This window comes from Mesoplodon mirus (assembly GCF_964341445.2).
Source record: "Mesoplodon mirus genome assembly, chromosome: 16".
Lineage (NCBI taxonomy): Eukaryota > Metazoa > Chordata > Mammalia > Artiodactyla > Ziphiidae > Mesoplodon > Mesoplodon mirus.
In genome coordinates, this window is record NC_138992.1 from 26,245,241 (window position 1) to 26,270,274 (window position 25,034).

Below are 25,034 nucleotides of genomic sequence, written 5' to 3' on the forward strand. Positions count from 1 at the left end.
TTATATGCTGAATCAGAAAGAGCAAATATTTTCATCATTCTCCAAAGGAAAGTTTAAAAATTTCTCTCATGATATTATGAAAGCAATGGCTCAAGGAAAAAGACCCAGCCTTTAAATTTAGAAATGCTTTGAAAATAGTATTAACTCCAAGCCATTCTGATGTAATCTCTTAGTGACTATATGTCAACTCTTTACACTATGCAACATGCAGCACCCCAGCTTTTGTCCATTTTTACTCTACCATGAAATAAATGGGCTAAGCAAAAATACTATCACCCACCTCTAAAACAATATGTCATTTTATCAGTGGGCTAAATTTTATCTTTGAGGTTTGCATAAAATGTACTCACTCTGTAGATTCATGAAAAAATATAATTGGAAACATTTACAAATTTCTTTGCTGGCACTCCTCAGATCCTGGCATCAGTGCTGCTTCTCTCTATCCCTTCACAGCCAAGCTTTCTTTTAAAAATTATCTTGTGCTAATGCTCTGTATTTCTTTAAGCCCATTCATGCCTTCCTTCTCCAGTCTAACATCTCTTCCTGTACATACTTAAACCACTCTCATTTAGGTCACCAATAGCCTCCAGATAGCTAGATCCAAAGGACATTTTTATATCTGTATTTTATTGCACTCTGTGGGTTTTGATAATGTTGACAACTTGCCACCACCTTAAATTTTCTTTTCGCTTAGCTAGTGTGACAAGATTCATTCTCATTTTGGAAGTCTGTGTTTAAATGTCACCTCAGAGGCTTTCTCTGGCCACCCTGTTTAGAATAATCTCCTGTCTAGATCCATGCCCTGTTTTATTTTCTTCACAGTACATATAACTAACTGAAATTATGTTGTGTACTTGTCTCTTTGACTATTGTATATGTTCATCCTAGGTTCTAAGCTTCATGAGAGCAAAGACTGTTCTCTTTGCCACTAACCCTCGTACCTATAACAGTGCCTTCCACACACAAAAAGGAAGCTTAATAAACGGTGACTGATAAACATGAGTGAATGAATACTGGGTCCCAGACCCTTAAAGCTAACTGGATATTTTCACTTAGATGTTTTGCAAGTACCACAAAGTCAAGATTTTAGAACTTAGTTCTTTCTTCCCAAACATGATCTTTGAATGCTTCTTGTATATCTGAATTCCTTCATTTCATCACCCTTTGCATCTAAAAGGTAGACAGGATTTGGGGGAGATAATTCTGTAATTTTCTTGAGTTGTTTTTCTCTTATTTATTTCTGTTTCTTCTGTCTTAGTTCAAACACTCCCACCTACTGCAATAGGCTTCTAACTTGTCTATTGTGCCCAGTCTTGACTCCATTCAATCTATCCTCTACATTTTTACCTGCATAAACTTTCCAAAATGTAAACCTACTCATTTTCATCCTTAGGTAGAAATCTTTCAATATTTCACTAGGCTTCAACAATAAAGTGGAACTTTTTTTGCTTAGCATTGTGAGGATCTTCATGACCTCTATCTCACCCTTTACCATTCTCCTCCATGTTGTCTTCATGCTATAAAGGTACTTCCAGTGACCTAATTGCAATATGCTCTTTTATTACTCCCTGCCTTCATATATACTGTTCTCTCACATGTTAATACTCCTTCTCATTCTTCTCCTCCAATTCTTCTAGCTATTAATCACTCATTCTTTAACAACAACACTTATTGAGTACCTACTACATGCCAAGCATTGCACTAGGTGCAGAAAGTATAGCAGTGAGGAACAGCTAGACATGGTCTGTCCCTTCCTGTAGTAATAGTGTGGTAGGGAAAGAGGTCATACGGTAGGGGTAGGGCTTGAGGAAGACAGAGGCATGCATTAAGTTATTTTAGAAAAGGTCATTTCATATTAAAATTCTCAAGAAAATTTCTGTGTTACACTAAAACAAAGACACGGAGGAAAGAACATTAATTTAAACTGCATGTGTTACTTGGTATGAAAACAAAATCCATAAATATCCCTTTAAAAAAAATTCAACTTCTAATTTCTCCTTTCAATGGTTGGGTAGAATGTCACATTAAAGAATCAAGTTGCATCTGGCTAACTTTTACTTTGATCTAGGTATACAAATAACAAAAACCATATAGGATCCTTAATCTCGTGTGTGTGTGTGTGTGTGTGTGTGTATTGATATCTAGATAGATAGATAGATAGATAGATAAAATTTAAATATATATATATATATTATTTATATATATTATTTAAACCCATCAAGTATATTTCACCTGGGGATTATTCATCATTTATACAGTGATAATTTATTAGATTAATCCAAATAATAGACCAACATTGTTGTAATGATATAATTTATAAATGTAGTTATTAAAACAGATAATTATGTGAGTTAATTATATATTTTTGTACAACTCTCAAATTTGTAGAAGTTATGTTCATTCACTCTCTTGTTTAGTCAAATGCAAACCAAGTTATATATTCTTGTTTTGGAAGCTTTAAAAGTAATATACTTTTGTTCCCAACAATATTACCCTCTTTCTGAATACTGTGTAAGGTGCCAATAAATAAAAGCTTTAGAATAAGCAAGCTTTATCTTGAACTAAAGTCTTGAACTAAAGCTTTATCTTGAACTAAAGCCTGATTGATTCTTGCAGTAAGAAAAATCTATACAACAGATAGATTGAAGTATTTACAGAACTCAATATAGAGAGCTTTATTTTTTAAAATTTGTTTGGTTGCATCGGGTCTTAGTTGCGGCAGGCGGGCTCCTTAGTTGTGGCTTGCAGGCTCCTTAGTTGCAGCTTGCCAGATACTTAGTTGTGGCATGTGAACTCTTAGTTGTGACTAAGAGGGATGGGGGATCTAGTTCCCGGACCAGGGTTAGAACCTGGGCCCCCTGCATTGGGAGCGCAGAGTCTTAACCACTGCACTGCACTGCACCACCAGGGAAGTCCCTAGAGAGCTTTTATAATAACCAGATATTTTGAGGAAAATCAGGATTAAAACTTTTTTTTGAAGTCACTTACCTATTTTTATACCATATTCTCCATTCAGTTATAAATTTGCTATTTAATGAGTAGCTACTCTAAGGCTCAGTTCTTCCATCATGACTACTTTGGTTTGTAAATAACCAAAATGCAATTCAATTTTTTGATAAAAACAGGAACTTATTGGCTTACATAACCTAGAAGTACTTGGATAGATGCAGGCATGACTGGATCCACTGGATAAACAACATTGTCAAAGTCCAGCGTCTCTTACCTCTCTACTTTCCTTTTCTTTATCTCATGTCCAGGCTTCATGGGTTGAATCCTTATCTAAGCCCTGGCATGAATCAACTTTATTACCAACAATGCCAGGTGGAAATGATATACCTTCTCCCTAAGCATTCCATAAGTGCACATTCCTGAACCCATCACTGGAATAGGGGGAGATAGCCAGGTAACATAAGCTGAAGTATAGAGCTGGAATCAATTCCATAGGAGGTTTCGGCAATTTAAAAAAATAGGGTGTTTTCCCAGTAAGGAGAAGGATGTTTTTACAATAAAAAGGTTAAGTTGCTTAGGCAGCAAAAAGCAAGAGTCATCAGCTAGACATGTAGCTCAAGGAATTTATACCTTAGTGAGAAAGAGCGATAGATTCATAATCATAATTTCCACCCAATTTGACAATTAAATTTAGCTTTTTACCAAATACTAGAATAAAATTATATCCAAAAATTTACCGATTCAATACTGTATTCAAAGCAGTGCTCTAAGCATCTAGTGGAATCAATGAGGCATAAGTAAGAGAGTCTCTGCAGTTAAGTTTATCTGTTTTAAGGGATGTGGCTAGATTTCATGTAAATAAATAGATGGTAGATAGATAGACAGTAGATAGATAGACTGAAACTGCAGCAAAGTATAAAACAAAGTAGAAATCAATCAAAATGATGAGATTAATTCCTCCTCTCTTTTACTAGTTATGTGACTTTGAGCAATGCAACTCATTTCTCTAGGCTCTTTTGTTTACCTACATAATGGAAATACTATTTGCTATATATCTCTTACTCTTATGGGAATTAAAAATGATAAAATATCTGAAAATTCTCTTCCAGTAGTAAAACACTTTCCAAATAAGGCTTTTAAAAAGTTTCACGGGCTTCCCTGGTGGTGCAGTGGTTGAGAGTCCGCCTGCCGATGCAGGGGACACGGGTTCGTGCCCCCGTCCGGGAGGATCCCACATGCCACGGAGCAGCTGGGCCTGTGAGCCATGGCCGCTGGGGCTGCGCATTTGGAGCCTGTGCTCCGCAACGGGAGAGGCCACAGCAGTGAGAGGCCCGCGTACCGCAAAAAAAAAAAAAAAAAAAAAAGAAAAGTTTCACAAGTAAATAAGTAGTTTATGCTACTTTGTACTAGTATCTTACTGTCATTACAGTTCAAACAGTTATTTATTGTTGGTTTTAATGACTTCTTGGAGTTTCACAAATAATAGTAAACTGAAAATAAACCAGTATATGTCATTTAAAGTAATTGAGGTAACATTAGTCATCAATTTTCCTAAAAGCACTGAGGAAAAACTAAATTAGAAGTGGGAAATTAACTGAGGTATTTTTAACATCCCATGTAAGGGAAATAAGATATAGTTTTAAACATATTAATTGAGAAATGCCCATTTCAAAAGAAAGAGTATAATTAATGGGATATACACAGACAGAGTCTCAGCAGAAGGCAAGGAAACTGTTTAAATTATTGGCTATTTTGTGGTAAATGATTAAGGCACAGGTTGGCAAACTTTTCAACAAAGTGCCTGATAGTAATTATCTTAGCCTCAGAGTAACATAAGTTCCCTGTCACAATATTCAACTCTACCAGCATAACACAAAAGCAGCATAGATAGTATGTACACAAATATGTGTGCCAGTAAAATTTCTACACAAACTATGGCCCAAGGCAATAATTTATAGACCCTTGGTGTAAAGCAACAGAATCATTAACATATCTAACTGGATATAAGCCAATTTTTTCCCTTCTAACGTCTAACGTTTGTTAGCTTTTTTGCAAAAGGAAAAGTGGAAGGATTATAAAAAGTGTCTTATTATGACAAAATATCATTTTAAATTATAATCTAGAGGTAGAAAATGTCCTAAAAGTCATTTTACAAGCCCCATTTTGATATGATTTAACTGAACCCTGAAATTGTATCCACAAAAATTACTCCATCTTCTATTTCATATTTACCCATCTCGTCACCACACACAAAAAATAATGTCATTTCTGGGCTTCCCTGGTGGTGCAGTGGTTGAGAGTCCGCCTGCCGATGCAGGGGACACGGGTTTGTGCCCCGGTCTGGGAAGATCCCACATGCCGCGGAGCGGCTGGGCCTGTGAGCCATAGCTGCTGAGCCTGCGCGTCCGGAGCCTGTGCTCCGCGACGGGAGAGGCCACAACAGTGAGAGGCCCGCGTACCGCAAAAAAAAAAAAAAAAAGTCATTTCAGTTATCAAATACAAACCCAAATTCTTTATTCACTAGAGAATCATTCCAGATCAACTTCATAGCTTATAAATGAGCCAAAAAAACTTAACAGGCAAAGGTCTTGATGAACATGTGTTGCTCTTACAATTAAGTAGAAAAGGCCAATCATCTATTATTAACTAAAAAGAGAAGGATACATGGTAATAGTGATGTGTGTGTCTGTGTTTGTGTGTATGTATGTATGAGAAAGTGTGATATATAAATACACACACATATATATGGAAATTCATGAAAATAGTAGAAAATGTGGTAGCCATCTTTGTTTTCTGTTTTTTTTTAACTTGCCAAAACCATTTCACCATTTTTCTGGCAATAGTTCCCCCAGTTTTGAGGAATTATTCTTTTTCACTCAAGCCATGAGGGTTTTCCAGTTTCTATACACAGGCCTGAACACGTGGCCCGAGCTGAGCCAATAAGAGCCTCTGTTCCTTCCAGTCACAGTGGTTCGCTGAGAGTTGAGGGAATCGATATGGCCCGTTTGAAACTTTCCCTGGAATTTTATGATTGAAGCTGGGAGAGAGTCTCTATGTATCTTGCCAGAATTATGCTAGATGCTTATGGAAATATTCTCTGATAATACATTTCTATATATATATGCATACAAAAAGATAAGCTTTTTTAAAACTAAGATCATGATATAACTGTAATTATCCAATTTTCATGTAAAAATGTACACTCTTATTTGTAATTACATTGAGAGCTACCTTTATTAGTACCTAATTCATTTTCATAAGATATTTTATACACACACACACAAATTGACCTTCTAAAATAGTGTACCATATTTTTCTCAAATTTACATTTACAGGTACAAACAATGTTCATTTGTTTTTTACATTTATTTATGATGTTTTTCTCTGTAAAGACCTTTCAAACATTTTGTGTAGTCAAATCTGCCAATCATTTCATTTATGGTTTCTAGTTTTTGTGACTGGCTGAAAATGATCTATTACAAGAGAATCCAAACATTTTTTCTCCTAGTGGTTTTACTGTATTATAATGTTAAAATCTTTACCATTTTGAAGTAAGGGGCCTTAATTTATGTTTACTGAAATTAAGAACCAATTACCCCATCTATTGAAAAACCCATGTTTTCAACTGATTTGAAATGCCACATATATTATTCCAAAATTTCCACAAGTCCTTTGTCCTGTTTCTGAACTTATTATTTTGTTCCATTGATTTATATGTCTTTTCCTGAATCAGTAATGTACTTCTTTTTTCTTTAGAGATTTATGATTTTGACACCAGATAAAGCAGGTCCCATGTAATTGTCCCTTGTTTTCAAAACTTTTAAGCTATACTTAACACTTCTTCCAGATGGACATTATGGTTAGTGTACTTAACATTCTTCCAGTATTAAAGCTTTACACTCAGAAAATGTTCTTTCACACTACAAGGCTTTTACTTTTATGAGCCATTTTACATGTTTCCTCATATACAACCTAAACATTTACTTTCTTTATGTTTTGATGCTTCTCTCTGTGAGTGGTCTTTTTCCCCCCACTGTATTTTCTTACTAGTTTTGTATCAGCATTTTGCCTAGAAGTCAGCCATCCTACTAGACCATCATCTTAATTATAATGGTTTGTAACTGAATCAATTGAGTTTTCCTGGTAGACAACCTTATTAACTATCCATAAGGATAATTGTTCTCCTTTCCAAATCTGTGGTTCTTTATCTTATTTATCTCATCTAAAATAATTGACATAAATATTCAGAAAAGTAGTTGAACAATCTACATCCCACTGCAGTAATATCATACTGGGTTGGATGGTGTCCACATAAACTCATGTCCTTCCCGGAACCTCAGAATGTGACTTCATTTGGAAATAGATTGCTGCAGACATAACTAGTTAAGATGAAGTCATACAGGAGTAGAATGGGGCCTTAATTCACATCACTGGTGTCCTTATAAGAAGAGGAGAAGGAGACACAAAGATAGAGACTAAGGGGAAAGCACCTTGTGAAGACAGAGGCAGAGATTGGAGTGATACAAGCCAAAGGATGGCAAAGACAGTGGGAAACCAAAGACAGTGAGAAAAAAACTAGAAGAATTTTTTATTTAGAATTTTGAATTTCTGTTCCAGAATAAAATGCCTTGTATTTCCAGTAATTAAAATATTTTAAAATGATATTAAAATTCAAATAATACTGAAAGTGATAAATGCATCCTTTATAAGTCAGTAAAAGATATTGTTACAACAGCCAAATATAACCTTTACTTTATCATTTGCTGAATCCTCATTATATGCAAGGGACCTTGTGTCATTTTTCTATTCAATAATCTATACATAACATTATTATTCTCAAATTTACTGTAAGGACTGAAGCTCAAATAAATTAAGTAGCTTGTCCAAGATCAAGCTATTAGTAAGGGTTGCAATTAGGTTTAAACTCTTACGTGAATAATCCCCAAACTTAATTTCTGGACCACTTTGAGGAGGTCTGGAGAACAAAGGAAGATCAGAGGAGGTAAACTGGGATGGCTTTACATCTGTGTCATAATTTACTCTGAAAACCAAATCTCTTCCTCAATATTTTCAATACTCAAGAGAAAACTGATAAGATACTTGAAAATATCCATCTGATAAATCAAGATAATCATAAAATGATTCAAAAAATTTTTATCTCTGAAAAATAGTATTAAAATAGTATTTTATAAAATAGCATTTTATTTTTACTTAGCTTGACATTTTTATAAGAAGAAGACCTATTAAAATGTAACTTGTAACTTAGTGAATGGTCAATTGTTAAAAAGAAGGTTTTTTTAACAATGGTCCAGTCTTGCTGTTTATGCCCAGTTTGGCTGTGGGAGAAGTAACATAGTTTAGTAGTTGTGAGCACATTCTCTGGAATCAGATTATTTGGCTTTGAACTTCAGCTATTCCACTTACTATCTGGGTGACCTTGAGCAAGTTTCTCAGTTTAGCTGTGCCTCAGCTTATTCATATTTAAAATTCAAATAATATAAAATCTTTATCATAGGATGGTTATGAGGATTATACTAGTTAATACTTGTAAGAATCTTAGAATAGTGCTTGGCGTGTGGTCAGCACTATGCAAGTCTTTATTAATAAAAAAATTATAGAGTATTCAGAAACATCATATCCTTTTCTGTACACTAGCTGTAATAAATACGGTAATTTGTTCAGAGGCCACTAAATATCTGGAAAATGTTTACCAATACGAAAGTAGAAAAATCAATCAAAAACCATTGGCTCAATTGTTTATTAATAATATCACAAAGTGAAAATAGTTCAAAATGAGTGCTCTGGAGAGGAGTAAGATGCTTAAAGATCTTACAGAACAAACTGAGGAACATCAGAGTCCAGTTTTGTTTCCAGAATTGTTCACTGTTAAAATTCTCAGAAGACATAGGGAACCAGAGGATGTGTTAATGATGGGATGGGTTGCAAGACTTTAAGCCTGAGACTGCAGTTAGCCATTAATTGGTTGATTTACAATTAGGAAGAGGGTAGGAACAGTTTGGAGGCTAAGATCTTGCTAGAATCAGCTGAAAATTTTCAGTTCTTCAGCATCTTTCACAAGAAGGAAGATGAAGAGAACGAATTTCAAGTAAATTAAGATGCCAATAGGGTTTACTTTGTGAATGAGGTGCTTTACCATCCTCCAAATGTAGCCAGAGACAAGCTACTCTAGCAATAAATGGTCACCAGAGACAGAGTATATAAATGTATAGTTAGATGGTTTATATTATACCTTTGGTGCAGTGAGTTGCACTAATCACAAATTTACACTCCAGGGGTAATGATGGTAGCAGTAGGAAGAGGAAAGCAGCCCTCAACTGGACATCATTGTCCGAGTCTCTAATATCCAAACAATGAATATTAGAAATAAGCTTTTGTGGATGAAATTAATAGACTGTCTATTTGGATAATATACAGCAAAAATGAGTTCTTATTGGTGATATAGTCAAGAAACATGAGTTGAATAAAATATCTGACAGACACTCCTCACACTTGCATAAATGGGACATAAGACACTAGCAAGTCCAATAGCCTCTAAATTTAGGGATGGTGATCCATGCCTAAACCATAAAGGATTTTATGTCCCCTGCCTACTTTAAAAGATTCACTGTCTTCTGACTCAAGCAGATGTGCAGCTGAATCCTTAAACTCGAATGCTGTTAAGTTTTCTTCAGGTGAAAATTTTAGACAAAGTGTTTGCCAAGGTTGCCAAAGACCAGAAAAGAGAGAAAGAGATAAAAAGCCAAGGCCACATCAAGTTTAGAAAACAAGTCGTATGACAGAATTTTTTTTTCTGCTTTACAATATATATGTGCTATTTATTATATATGGCAGAATTTGGTCCCTGACTCTTCCCCTTACAAACTAATTGTGGGATAGCTAATTCTTTCCTGCAACTAACATTATCAAACAAAACAAAACCAGCACACTAACAAAAGTAGCTGGGGGTAACCAAATTGGCATAGATCAGTTTATATTTTCAATTTCATATCAATAAAAAGAAAGTATTCCTTCTCAGTGAATTGTAGATACCCATATGTATTTAAATTTCATGTCATGCCATTCAATTATGTATGCTACATTGCCATTTTAATATTTGAACACATTAAATTTGGGTCATGGGACACATGGAAATTTGCCTGGCAGAATATTTTGAGTCTAGGGGAAAAAAACTAGCTGAGAAGCAACCATCAGGGATTTAGCTCAGGAAAAGACTAAGATTCTGCATGGGTCAGTGGGTTCTAATACCACTTTTAGGAAGTCGAAAAGTTATTGCCACTATTAACTGTCAATTGATTTATTTGACACTTAGAGCTGTGGACCGAACAGTGAGCAATACACTTTACAACAGACTTAAATTTGTAACCATCTGTGCAGTTTAGAAACAGATGGTGAATATTCTGGCCTGATTTTTTTTTCTTTAAACCTGGCTTTAAGGAAGGCAAAAAATACTCTTATTTCACAAATTGGTACATGCAGTTACATTTAACTTATTTAGTGTCTATAGGTTTTCAAACAACTGCTTTTATAAATCATTAGAGCATCTTTAAATAGAATCACTTGATTTCTTTGCTTTTGCATTGTTTCTTAAGTTAGATTTATGTAATAAAGATGAGCAATATATCTATAAGTATAAAAACAGACTAAAATAACTGTATTAACATGATCATTATATTCTGTTAAAATACTATCTCAAATTTGATTTATTTTTATTAAAAACTTCAACACTGGCAGGATGAGAAGAGGGGTATTAGGAGTTTTTGCAGTTACAACTTTGCTTTTTATTTCAAACAAGTTGCCTAGTTGTCTGCTGGATGTTTGAGACTAAAAATCCACAAAGTACAGATGGTAAAGAGATTCCTTCTGCACTGCTTATAGATATTCTTACTTGGCTTTAGAGTTCCTTAGGATTCAAGGAAACCAAAGCGTACTGCAGCGGCTTTCTAGAAATAACTAGTGACTGACACCTTGTGTAAATTTAAATTTCAACAAAATATGTTAAAGTGGTAGGGATGTTATATGGCAACAGCCTAACTCAAAAGAATGTCCAGGACCATATCCATCCACATTTTTCTTCAGCCAGTGGGAAATGGAAACACAGGGAAGAGAGAAGGATGAAGGAAAAGGATTTCCCTTTGAAGATACAATAATTCCCATCTTATGAATAATGCATTGCTAAATTTGATGGATTACAGTACAACCCCATATGTCTGCCCCAAACCTGTTTATCCACACCCAAATTTCCAGTTTATCTGCATAATTTAGTCTGGCCTGAGACCAGAAATGAAGATGGGGCCAACCATATTGGACTTAGAAGACTTAGTCTGGCATGAAAATATGGAAGAGCCAGAGCTAGCAGTAGAGTTAGGGCCAGCTGGATCCAAAGATGAATGGCATGAAACTGTGGTGGGACCAGTTCCCAAAGCAGAGACAGGGCTAAGCAGAAGGAAGGAGAACAAGTGGCCACATGGCTGAAAAGAGAGCCAGGCTTTCAGGATTCCCCTATATCTAAATCAGCCTCATTCCCCAATGATCCAGATATAAGAAGTTTTGTTTTATTTCTATGTAAAGACAGTATTTGGGATGAAGCCCAGACAACACAAGGATTTGCCAGCAACTATGGCCTAATTCAGTCAAAATTCATAGGAAAAAAATTATTCAAATAAAAAGATAAGCATGGTTACAGTCTTGTATTAATACTACAGATACCTGAATTTGAGGTTAATACTATCATACTGCTTATTTGATGACAATACCAAATCACTATGATGTGTAGAAAATTCAAATGAAGGCCACATTAAATGATTCAGATGTATTCATTACAATATATTGTGTGAGTTTAAAAATTCAGTGAAGGTAATGGTGTTGCTTTTTAAGAAAATATGATACTGAATCTTGCCTCTTATGTAGTACTAATAAGACATGACATGACAATATGACTTGTGATCTGAATCTCATAGCCCTCCTGTCTTCTGCTTTTTGAAGAAATTTCCCCTGCTTACAGGCTTCTTTCCACCAATATTTAAGCATGTTCAAGTATGTCTTATATTAAAGTAAAACATCTTTCCCTGGGCCAAGATGACCAAGCTTTTATATTCCTACATGTATAATTTGTTGGATGTTGGCCACCCCAGAAAGGAAGTGACCATGGGCAATCCCTGAAGGGCTGACAGCTGAAGACTTTCTCCAGAAAACACTCCCAGCATCTTTATCAACAAGTCTTTCATTGAGAGAGACTGGGTGGTGTATCACAGTACCCAACATGGGTCATTCCTTTCGTTGTTTGGATTCACTTCTTTAAACACATTTCTGGAAGCAATTGCTCCAGGATTCTGGTGACCTCTCCTCTTTAGGGGAACCATGGGAAAATAAAATCATTGTTCCTACAGTTGCAACTGGTCTCATCATCTCCTTCATCCATTATCCATTTCCCATCCTTAGCAACCACCTCTGCCATCTTGGTGGCTTGACTCAGATTTTCATCTCTGAGAGTTCTGAGCCCCTGATCACTGTGCTTTTTTCAGGCCAGGGTTGATGAACTTGTTCATTTACCATCAAAAGAGCCACTTAATTGGATTATCTGGCTGACAAACATATGCCTTCCTCCTTTCTTCATTATGTAACAGCATCCCTGTCACTTTCTAATAAAGGTCAATTACCCCAGCCTGGATAGTGACTCTTCTTTTTGCCTTCTGGTCCCTTGGAACAAGGAGCCTGAAATCCTCAGACAAGTTACAACTTACAATTCAATGTCTCTGTCCTTGACAGAAGGATACCCCATTTGAGAATTAAAGTCTTTAAACCAGCAGAGCACACAGTTGCAAGGACTGGAAGTAAAAATTCTGCAAGTGAGGCCATCTTTTTTGTTATCTGTTTTTCTTCTGAAAATTAATAGAATTTATCAATGACTATTTATTTTTTCCTTTTAGTGACTAGTTCCTTATGATTTCTCAAATACCTAATGTACCATGAAGGCTAATGCATCCCCTTCCACCAATATACCATCCCAATTCTTTACCTTGTGCCAGGGTTAACTGCTCCACCTACGACCAATGATGAAATCCTCAACGTCTGCTGAGTAGCAAGTGATCCAGGTACAAACTTCATCTTTAGTACCTGCCTTCACAGACAGGTTGCGTTTTTCTGGAAAGATGTTTTAAAGTGGAGTTTAGCATGCAGGTGGTTTATTAAAGAATAAGTGAAAGGAAGTAGGAGGGAACAGAGGGAAAATCAAGCTGTAATGCAGACTTAACAATTTTGGGCAACGTTATAAGAAGCTCCACAGCTAGAAAGGTTCTTCAGTTTTTTTGTCAACTGGACAGAGATGTCCAGAGCTTTATATATCTGCATCAGTGAGTCATAGGATGTGGGTTGTCCATAGAGGGGCTTGGGCTTTTTTGAAGCTTTTTTTGCATACCTTGGTATACCTTGAAGGTGCTGAGACTAAAGGTTGTCTATTGACAGCACTTGTAACACATAGTGCAATAAGTCCTTCATTGAAGGACAATCTAGTAGGTGCATAACCATGTTCACCACTCTTGTAGTTATGGAAGTTGCCTTCAACTCTATACTACTTGTGAGTGGGATTTTTTAACATATGGCTTAATTTTGATAAACACTATCATATTATTTTCAGATGTTCTTAAACATTTGTATTCCAATAACCTCAATATAAGTTCCAACTTCTCACAGTCTCATCAACACATAAATGAAGTTAGGTAATAACATACCTTTCTGATTATAGCCCTTCTATTTGGTAATAGGCAGTTTTTACTACTTATATTACATCTCTTCTTATAACTTTTAGCCTTTGGGTGTTCCCTCTGGAGGTTGCCTTTTCACTTCTGTTAGCCAGTTTTCTACTGAGTGTTATGTCTTATTTCTGTATGTTTTTTAGGATTTAATCTTCTGTCAATTTCAGATGTTGCAAATATGTTCCCTCTACTTAATCACCTGTGAAATAATAAAAAATATAGGTAGTGGTCTCTGTTCCTGGTTCCTGACACAGAGCTCTAAAACACTTGTAAATAGGGCTTCTAGGATAATCTTTTGTTCAAGTATTTGGTCTTTGACCTTGGTTTATGGCACAGAACTCCTAAATCCCTTGCAATTTTTTTAGTGATTAGAATGACTTTTGTTCCAATGTGGTGATTCTTGGTGGGCTCCTGGATGGGGGCTGGCCACCAGAAAGATCAAGCCATGATTAGAAACTTGGTACTTTCAGCCACATCTCCCATTCTCCAGACTGAGAAGAGGGCCTGGAAATTGAGTTAGCAATCAATCATACCAACATACAAACCCCAAAAGTATATGTAGGTCTAAGAGAGATTCCAGGTTGGTAATATGTCTACTAGCTAGGAGGGTGGTTTATAATATCCTTTATAGTAAACTGGGAAACAAAAGTAAGTGTTTCCCTGAGTTCTGTGAACCATACTAACAAACTACTGAACTCAAGGAGGGGGTTGTGGAATTTATAACCAGTCTGTCAGTAGCACAATCTTGGACATGCAGTAGCACATCTGACAATCTTGACATTTGAAGTAGTGACAGTCTTCTGGGACTGAGCACTTAATTCATGGGATATGACACTGACTACAGATATACAGTGTTAGAACTGAATTGAATTGACCAGCTAGTGTTGGGAAATTGGTTGGTGTGGGGAAAAATTTACACATCTGGTGTCAGAAATATTCATTGTGTGAAAAACTTAAAATGGATTAAAAACCTAAATGAAAGGCCAGTCACTATAAAACGCTCAGAGCAAAACATAGGAAGAGCACTCTGACATAAACCACAGCAAGATCTTTTTTGATCCACCTCCTAGAGTAATGGAAATAAAAACAAAAATAAACAAATGGGGCCTAATGAAACTTAAAAACTTTTGCACAGCAAAAGAAACTATAAACAGAATGAAAAGACAACCCTCAGAATGGGAGAAAGTATTTGCAAATGAATCAATGGACAAAGGATTAATCTCCAAAATATATAAACAGCTCATGTAGCTCAATATTAAAAAAACAAACAACACTCAAAAAATGGGCAGAAGTCCTAAATAGACATCTCTCCAAAGAAGACATACAGATGGCCAATAGGCACATGAAAAGCTGCTCAACATTACTGATTATTAGAGAAATGCAAATCAAAACTACAATGAGGTATCACCTCACATCAGTTAAAATGGGCATGATCATAAAATCTACAAACAACAAATGCTGGAGAGGGTATGGAGAAAAGGGAACCCTCTTCCACTATTGGTGGGAATGTAAATTGATACAGTCACTATGGAGAACAGTATGGAGGTTCCTTAAAAAACTAAAAATAGAATTACCATATGACCCAGCAATCCCACTACTGGGCATATACCCAGAGAAAACCATAAATCAAAAAGACACATTCACCACAATGTTCACTGCAGCACTATTTACAATAGCCAGGTCATGGAAGCAACCTAAATGCCCACAGACAGAAGAATGGATAAAGATGTGGTGCATATATAAAATGGAATATTACTCAGCCATAAAAAGGAATGAAATTGGGTCATTTGTAGAGACGTTGATGGATCTAGAGACTGTCATACAGAGTGAAGTAAGTCAGAAAGAGAAAAACAAATATTGTATATTAATGCATATATGTGGAACCTAGAAAAATGGTACAGATGAACCAGTTTGCAGGGCAGAAATAGAGACACAGATGTAGAGAACAAATGTATGGACACCAAGGGGGGAAAGCCACAGTGGGGTGGGGTGATTGTGGGATGAATCAGGAGATTGGGATTGACATGTATACACTTATATGTGTAAAATAGATAACCAATAAGAACCTGCTATATAAAAAAATAAATAAAATGAAAAAAATTTTTTAAATAAAAATTAAAGTATAAAACAGAAAAGAAGTTCTTCCCTTCACATAAATGTATTTATATGAATGAATTATTTCCATCTTATATCTATAAATACAAAAAAAAGAGGAATAAAATCTACCTTGAACCAAAAAAGAAAAAAAAACAGAACCTACCAGTTATACAGAGGAAAACCCTATCAGGGCACCTGCTTCAGTGGTAAACAATTCTGAAGTTGGTCAGAGGTGGGGAATCATCTCCCATGCAGCCAGCAGCACCCCCGCAAGGAGCGTCCTCATTGCAAAGCTGGAGGACCGTGCCAAGGCATCTCTGAATAAACATAAGCTGAGCCCCAGGCCAGCTGCTGGTGAACTTTTCCCGCCCTCCCAGGTAAAACACCTAAATGTGTGCAAGGACTTGAAAACCTAGAGGAAGGGCCGTGGAGCCACACCAGCGACAGCACGCAGGCCGGCTTGGTGCCTGCAGGCCAGCCAGGATTTGTCCTGGCCCCGGGCACTCTTCTGGAAGCTTTCCATTTCCCTGCCTTAGATACCCCTCCTGTCCCAGCCCCCACTGCTTTTTTCCTTCCTCACCTCTGCCCGGGGAGAAATTCCAGTGGCAGGTATGGGTGGCACATCCTCTTCTTTAGCAGGTGGCAGCCTGGCAACTCCTGTAGAAAGTCCAGCAGAGCCCCACTCACACCGGGCCACCCATAAAGCCGTGACCCCTCACTTCCTCCCAACAGCCCAGCTCCGAGACTGCTGACAGGGCAGAGAATATGGCGTCAGGCACAGCTGCAGGGGCTCTTGCTGCCTGGAGCGGTGTTTATATTGACCTCAACCCAGGCACACCTGGGGAGGGCTGGCCGGCAGGGTCAGGTTGCCCAGGTCAGCCAATCCTCACCCCTCAGGAGCTCACAGTTGCAGAAAATGGACCTTGCTGAACCGGCCAGGTCCAAGGAACAGGTGTGGGCTCCTGAGAGTCAGGATAGACAAGGGGCTGCAGCTCTGGCTTGCTTTCTGATAGTTTTATCTGACCCATGAGTGGGAGACAACTTCAAGAAGACCTTCTCCTAATGAGAGGAACCCAGGAGTCAGAGAGAGGAGGGGTGGTGGGTGGAGACAGAGGCCTGGTTCCCCGGCTGCTGTGGACGTCTCTGGAAGACCAGGCAGAGGGAGGCCGCACAGAGTGATGTCCAGGGTCACAGACCTGTGGGGCTGCTGTTTGTTAGTTCAAGTCCTGCTCTGAGGTGCTCTGTGTCAGCTCTGAGTGACAGGTGAGCTGGGGGTGCTCTGCAATGAGGGCTATGTGCACGGTTCCTGTGTGCCCAGCCCTGCCGGGGTACCTGCCCAGGGGAGCTCCGTATCCTGGGAGGGGCCTGACCACGAGAGCCCCATTGGCTGCTGGGGACCTGCTCAGGTGAGCTCCATATCCTGGGAGGGGCAAGACTACGAGTTTAATTACGTTTCATAGAATTATTATCCCTGAATCATAATTCTGTTAGTACACCAGGATGGAGATTATTTCTTAATATTTAGGTGAGAACCATTTCCTTCTGTTTTTGAGAATAATTCTGTAAACTCATTTTCAGTATTGGCACTCTTCCCCAAATCAAAGGTTTAACAAAGGAGATGCAGGCAGAATAATCATGAAAACACAAAGCAATACAACAGCAACAAAAAATGTCTAACTTGAAATAACTGCTCAAATTAGAAGAGGGTTTATATCTTCAGAACAAAAGCATTCCTCCTTGACTTTCTAACCAGTCAAAATCTGTGTATTCTACAGAAAATCTGTAATGTTATTCCCATAAAACTACCCTTTACTGCTTCTGCCTCCATTAGATTTCCTAAGCACTAGTGTTTTAATGTACAGGTTCAAAACAAAATCCTAATGTGATTTATTTATAATGTGTGTGTTCTGTTTCTTATCCTAGAGTCTAAAGTCTTCTCCTTGGCTGGACCACAAATAATCTTCCTGTCCATGCTAAGTGATATCTGGAGAGTGGGAGAGGTTTAATAAATACCCTAAATCTAAAGTGTACCCTAACCCTAACCCATACCCGTACCCTAACCCCTACCCTAACCCTAACCTGTACCCTAAACCTAAAACATAGCTGTATCTTATCCTGTACCCTAACCCATACCCTAAACCTAACATGTAGCTGTACCCTATCCTGTACCCTAACCCGTACCTGAACCCTACCATGTACCCTAACCTTAACACGTGCCCAAACCCTAACATGTACCCTAACACATATCCTAACCCTAAACCATAGCCGTCCCCTAACCCGTACCCAAACCCTAACCCACACCCCAACCCGTACCCTAATCCTAACCCATATCCTAACACTGACCCATACCCTAACACGTACCCTAACCCTAAACTGTAGCCGTACACTAAACTGTACCCTATCACCTCACAAAAACAAACAACCCAGTCCAAAATTGGGCAGAAGACCTAAATAGACATTTCTCCAAAGAAGATATACAGATTGCCAACAAACACTTGAAAGGATGCTGAACATCACTAATCATTAGAGAAATGCAAATCAAAATTATAGTGAGGTATCACCTCACAGCAGTCAGAAGGGCATCATCAAAAAATATACAAACAATAAATGCTGGAGAGGCATTTATTGGAGAAAAGGGAACCCTCTTGCACAGTTGGTGGGAATGTAAATTGATATAGCCACTAGGGAGAACACTATGGAGGTTCCTTAAAAAACTAAAAATAGAAGTACCATATGACCCAGCAATCCAACTACTGAGCACTAACCCTGAGAAAACCATAATTCAAAAAGAGTTATGTGCAACAATGTTCATTGCAGCTCTATTTACAATAGCCAGGACATGGAAGCAACCTAAGTGTCCATCGACAGATGAATGGATAAAGAAGATTTGGCACATATATACAATGGAATATTACTCAGCCATAAAAAGAAACAAAACTGAGTTATTTGTAGTGAGGTGGATGGACTTAGAGTCTGTCCTAGACAGTGAAGTATGTCAGAAAGGGAAAAACAAATACCGTATGCTAACAGAGATATATGGAATCTAAAGAAAAAAAAAGGTTATGAAGAACCTAGGGGCAGGACAGGATTAAGGACACAGACTTAGAGAAAGGACTTGAGGACACGGGGAGGGGGAAGTGTAAGCTGGGACGAAGTGAGAGAGTGCCATGGACATATATACATTACCAAATGTAACATCGATAGCTACTGGGAAGCAGCCACATAGCACAGGGAGATCAGCTCGGTGCTTTGTGACCACCTAAAGGGGTGGGATACGGAGGGTGGGAGGGAGATGCAAGAGGGAGGGGATATGGTGATATATGTATATGTATAGCTGATTCACTTTGTTATACAGCAGAAACTAACACTCCATTGTAAAGCAATTATACTCTAATAAAGGCGTAAAAGGAAAAAAATAAAGAAATCCCAGAGATAAACCTACACACCTATGGTCAACTAATCTATGACAAAGAAGGCAAGACTATACAATGGAGAAAAGACAGTCTCTTCAATCAGTGGTGCTGGGATAAATGGACAGCTACATGTAAAAGAATGAAATTAGAGCACTCCCTAACACTATACACAAAAATAAATTCAAAATGGATTAGAGACCTTAATGTAAGACCGGACAGTATAAAACTCTTAGAGGAAAACATAGGAAGAATATTCTGACATAAATCACAGCAAGATCTTTTTTGATCCACCTCCTAAAGTAATGCAATAAAAAAGAAAAATAAACAAATGGGACCTAATGAAATGTAAAAGCTTTGCAAAGCAAAGGAAACTACAAACAAGATGAAAAGACAACCCTCAGAATGGGAGAGAATATTTGCAAACGAATCAATGGACAAAGGATTAATCTCCAATATATATAAACAGCTCATGCAGCTCAATATTAAAAAAACAAACAACCCAATACAAAAATGGGCAGATCTAAATAGACATTTCTTCCAAGAAGACATACAGATGGCCAAGAAGTACATGAAAAGCTGCTCTACATCACTAATTATTAGAGAAATGCAAATCAAAACTACAATGAGGTATCACCTTACACCAGTTAGAATGGGCATCATCAGAAAATCTACAAACAACAAATGCTGGAGAGGGTGTGGAGAAAAGGAACCCTCTTCCACTATTGGTGGGAATGTAAAGTGATACAGTCACTATGGAGAACAGTATGGAGGTTCCTTAAAAAACTAAAAATAGAATTACCATATGATCCAGCAATCCCACTACTGGGCATATACCCAGAGAAAACCATAAATCAAAAAGACACATTCACCACAATGTTCATTGCAGCACTATTTACAATAGCCAGGTCATGGAATCAATCTAAATGCTCATTGACAGACGAATGGGTAAAGAAGATGTGGTACATATATACAATGGAATATTACTCAGCCATAAGAAGGAACGAAATTGGGTCATTTGTAGAGATGTGGATGGACCTAGAGACTGTCATACAGAGTGAAGTTAGTCAGAAAGAGAAAAACAAATATCATATATTAACGCATATATGTGGAATCTAGATAAATGGTACAGATGAACCAGTTTGCAAGGCAGAAATAGAGACACAGATGTAGAGAACAAATATATGTACACCAAGGGGGGAAAGTGGGGAGAGGTGGGATGAATTGGGAGATTGGGATTGACATATATACACTAATTCGTATAAAATAGATAACTAATAAGAACCTGCTGTATAAAAAATAAATAAAATAAAACTCAAAAATTAAAAAAAAAGAAGTGTTCAGTGTGAGAGTAAAGGAGAACAGTGCATTATTTCTAGGCATCACGCATTTCTTAAGTTAGTTTATGGTATTTAGCAATGTTTGATTTTGGTATAGAACATCAATGTTTGATCATAGGAATTGTACTTTTGTGGTCTTTTCTACCTTGAAGTCACAAAAATGTGCTCCTTCACTTTCTTGTTCATTTTATACTATTATTTTTTACATTTAGGTTTTTAAAAGATATTTTTAGAGTCTGCATTTACATATTCTGCCAAATTTGGATATTTATATATGGCCCCAAATTAATTAATTTCATCCTGATTTTCCATTGAAGGTATATATATATATAATTGTCCATAATATTATTACATTTTAGTCTCTATCCATATTGTAGTTAATTCTCTCTTTTTGTCCATTTAATTTATTTGTGCTCTCTCTCTATCTCTTTTCTAACCAACTGAATGTGAAGTGCCAAGATTTGACATTTGAGTGACTAAAGGGTTATCGATGCTGTCAATATCTATGGGTTAAGGTCTGCACATGCTATTTCCTTAGATGGAGAAAATGGTAGTACCTACCTCATAGTGCTGTTGTAAAGATAACTGAGGTAATACATAGAACACTTTGAATATAGCTTGAATATAATGACCTTAATAAATGTTATAAAGTATTATTATTATAATAATCATTGTTTTATCAGTATCTTTATTTACAGGTAAATTATGAATATTATTGTAAGCTCTCTGGCAACCAACTTGAAAAAGATAAACCCAATAAAGTGTAGAATTCATATTCTACAAATAATAAAGACAAATTTGTTCATAGCTAAGTAATATTGTGAGACATTTATTTCTTTTCCCTTCTGTATTTTCTATTCACACACACACACACACACACCTTCAGAAAAGTAGCAGGTTTAACTTCATTGCATCAGAGTAAAGAAGGTCTGGAGTTGAATGCAAAGCACTTTGAAGAACTTCCTGATTTTCATTTTCCAAAATATTAAATCTAGTACGTAAGAATTAAGGAAAGAGACAGAGTGTTTGGAAAACAGATGTGAACAAGTTTTTCTGCTAGACTAAAATGAGATTTCCCTGTTGGAGGTCAAGTTGGAAAAGAAATATGTGGGACTCATAAAAATGAGAATCAGACTTATCTTTGTCAGGGTCCTAGAGTGAGGTCAAGATCCCGGAAAGAAATGGCTGCTAGGAGCTTATAGGGAGATGGGACCACGGGTTCCAAGATGGCAGTCTCACCTATTATCTTTGGACCCAATTAAGATTTGAACTCCCAAAACTGCCTCTAAATTCTCTGAGGAATCACTGCTGGCTGAACACCTGTAACCAGCTTAACCTTCAGCCAGTTCATTTCTCTATGTTTCAGTTTCCTAATTTGTAATGATATCTACCTTACAGTGTAGTTTTTCACTATTAAATGAGGTAACAATTGAAAAAGACTCCTTGACCAAACTCTAGACAATCTCCTCTGCTCTGGGTACCCTTTCAAGTTGTAATAGTCCACAGTCCATTATGCCTTATGAAATGTCTAAATGAAGGCCTCTGGAAAATTTAAGTAATCCCAAATCTTTCTTATTTAGCAGTAGCACATATATCCAAATCAAGACCCAGGAACATATACATGACTTCACCTGTGTAGTTAGTAAACTAAACTTTCCAAAGATCTTTGTTATTTATGTGATCAGTAAAGAATGAATACTAAATAAGATTGGCATTTCTGGAATTGTCTGGCTAATTTCAAAACCAAAATGAAGAAAAAGGTACAAACCACTGAAGATTACAGACCATATTTAATAGTTATAATTTCTTAAAGCCTTATAATTATTTTCAGAATGGAGAAAAGGAGAAGAAAAGTAAGTTTCCATATAAGTTGCTTAAAAAGGGACAGGTGGGGGCTTCCCTGATGGCGCAGTGGTTGAGAGTCTGCCTGCCGATGCAGGGGACACGGGTTCGTGCCCCGATCTGGGAAGATCCCACATGCCGCAGAGCGGCTGGGCCCATGAGCCATGGCCGCTGAACCTGTGCGTCCAGAGCCTGTGCTCCCCAACTGGAGAGGCCACAACAGTGAGAGGCCCGCGTACTACCAAAAAAAAAAAAGGGGGGGGGGGACAGGTGGTGGGCTTCCCTGGTGGCGCAGTGGTTAAGAGTCCGCCTGTCGATGCAGGGGACACAGTTTGTGCCCTGGTCCGGGAAGATCCCACATGCCGCGGAGCGGCTGGGCCCGTGAGCCATGGCCGCTGAGCTTGTGCGTCCGGAGTCTGTGCTCCGCAACGGGAGAGGCCACAAGAATGAGAGGCCCGCGTACCGCAAAACAAAACAAAACAAAACAAAAAAACTACCGAAAGAGGCTGCTAATACTCTTCTCTCTTTGTCTCTTTACCATATGTTTCTTAATTACAAATTATGAGTATGAAAGTTTAAGTGCTTTAAAAACATTTTCAACAAATTTATTTCTACAGCTCAAATATTATAGTGTTTTTTCATGCAATAATAGTCCTAAATTGTACTAACTGGACATTTACTGCAAAGAAGGCCAATTCATATGAGTACAACAGGAGCTAATGAAAGGATATTGAAATAACAGAGCCACAGAAAAGTAACAAATTTTTAAATTAACATGTTAAAATTGAGACAAGCCCTGTCATACATTCTTAGTTTTTGATGAAGTCATTTAATCAACTGTTATACAGATTGCATTTTTATACCAAACTTTGCTGGAGACCAATAAATTGTCAATAAATCTCAGAATATCAATGATTCCTTCTAGCTTTGACCCTGTTTAACCTGAGCATTAATAGAACATAACTTGATATTAACTTAGCAAAGATACTTTATTTAAACCAAATTTGATTTTACCTCCTTAGCCACATGATCATAATGCTAATGAAAAATTGTGCTAAGAAGGTTTATGAGAAATGTGCTGCACCTAGAAAATGACATCCAATTATAACACAGAAGTTATGTTCATCTACCTATCCCCTAGTTAAACCTAAACCATGAGAGAAAAGAAAACTACATTCACATCTTTCTTATTTATGTGACGATTCACTTTTCTAATCCAATTTCTAAGCTCCAGACCTCAGAACACTTTGTAACCACAGATGGGGAGCAGTCAAATCTTTTTAAACTATAAAAACAGTCATAGAACTGGGTGAAAAAAAGTTGGTTAGCTAGAAGCCAGAAGAAGTAAGCCCTGCCTGACAATATCCAAAGTCAAAGAAAATCTGATTTAAACCGACAAAAACTGGGGATCAGGAATCAAGAAACGTAAGAAGTTCACAAATGCAAGTTGGAAGTAAGTTTGGCCTATGCAGCAGAGAGAGAACTCAGTGGGAAAAGCCACTGCCATGAAGGCCCCCAAAGTCAGGGGTCTGTGGGCAAGTTATTACATTTTTCTTAATCTAAGTGTCCTCATGGGTTAAATAAAAGCTGTCATACCATGAGGTATGATAGCTACCTCATAAAGACAAAATGCTGCAAAAACTAACTTGAGCAATAAACATAAAACACTTAGTCGTGTCTAGTACATAAATGGGCTGGTAGATGAGGGTTGTTAACAAAAGGATTACCCATTTTAACTAAAACCTACAAGGAGATGTAATATCTAAGTGGTTTCAGTTAACGTCTATAAAGCGATTGACTTTCACTTATGAACCAGAAAAACCTTCAGAAGCAGCTGAAGTGGGAGATTGAAGAGTTTGAAAATCAGGGTCATAGCGTCATGGACAGGAACCAAAAACAAGTTGGAGGCACTGTCTACGGCAGGCCCTTCTTGACACTGAGTACAGTGTTAGTTAATAATTCTGCAGAGCTAGAATGGATAAGCTTGATTCTGCCACTTTTCTATAATGTCAACATCTACAAATAGCAGGAATTTTAAAGCTCGACTTGGCCTTCTGTTTTGCTGCAGGAATGCACTTGGAGAAATACTCAAGTTGATTTAATGAGAACTTTCTATAGGCTTTTTAATTTAATTTCCTAACTCTCTACTGCTACATTTATTCTTGGGAGATACATTTATTTGCTATTCTAATGTACCCTTAAAGAAAATATCATTCAGTTAATCAAATGTACATAAAGTATAAAAGAGCATTATAGAATTTCTGATAGAGTTCTGAAGTCTATAGAAAGGGCTTTGTCTCACTTATGTCTTTATAGATTTTTTTTAAAGATTGATGTTGAGATTCAATATGTGAAAAATCCGATGTTCAAATATTATTACAGAACTATAAGCATGAAACCCATTCATTTTCATCACTTAGTAAATATTTATTGAGCATCTGCTACATGTACCATTACTGGGACATATGGGGAATTATGAAGTATTTATAGTGTTTCTAGAGACACAAAGCACTTTTCCTATTTATGCAGCCCCTTAATTATTTCTACAAGCCACAACCAAGCTGTTGGTTTCTGCTTGTCTTATTCATCATTCATTGATTTACTTTGTGTAGGTGATGATAAAA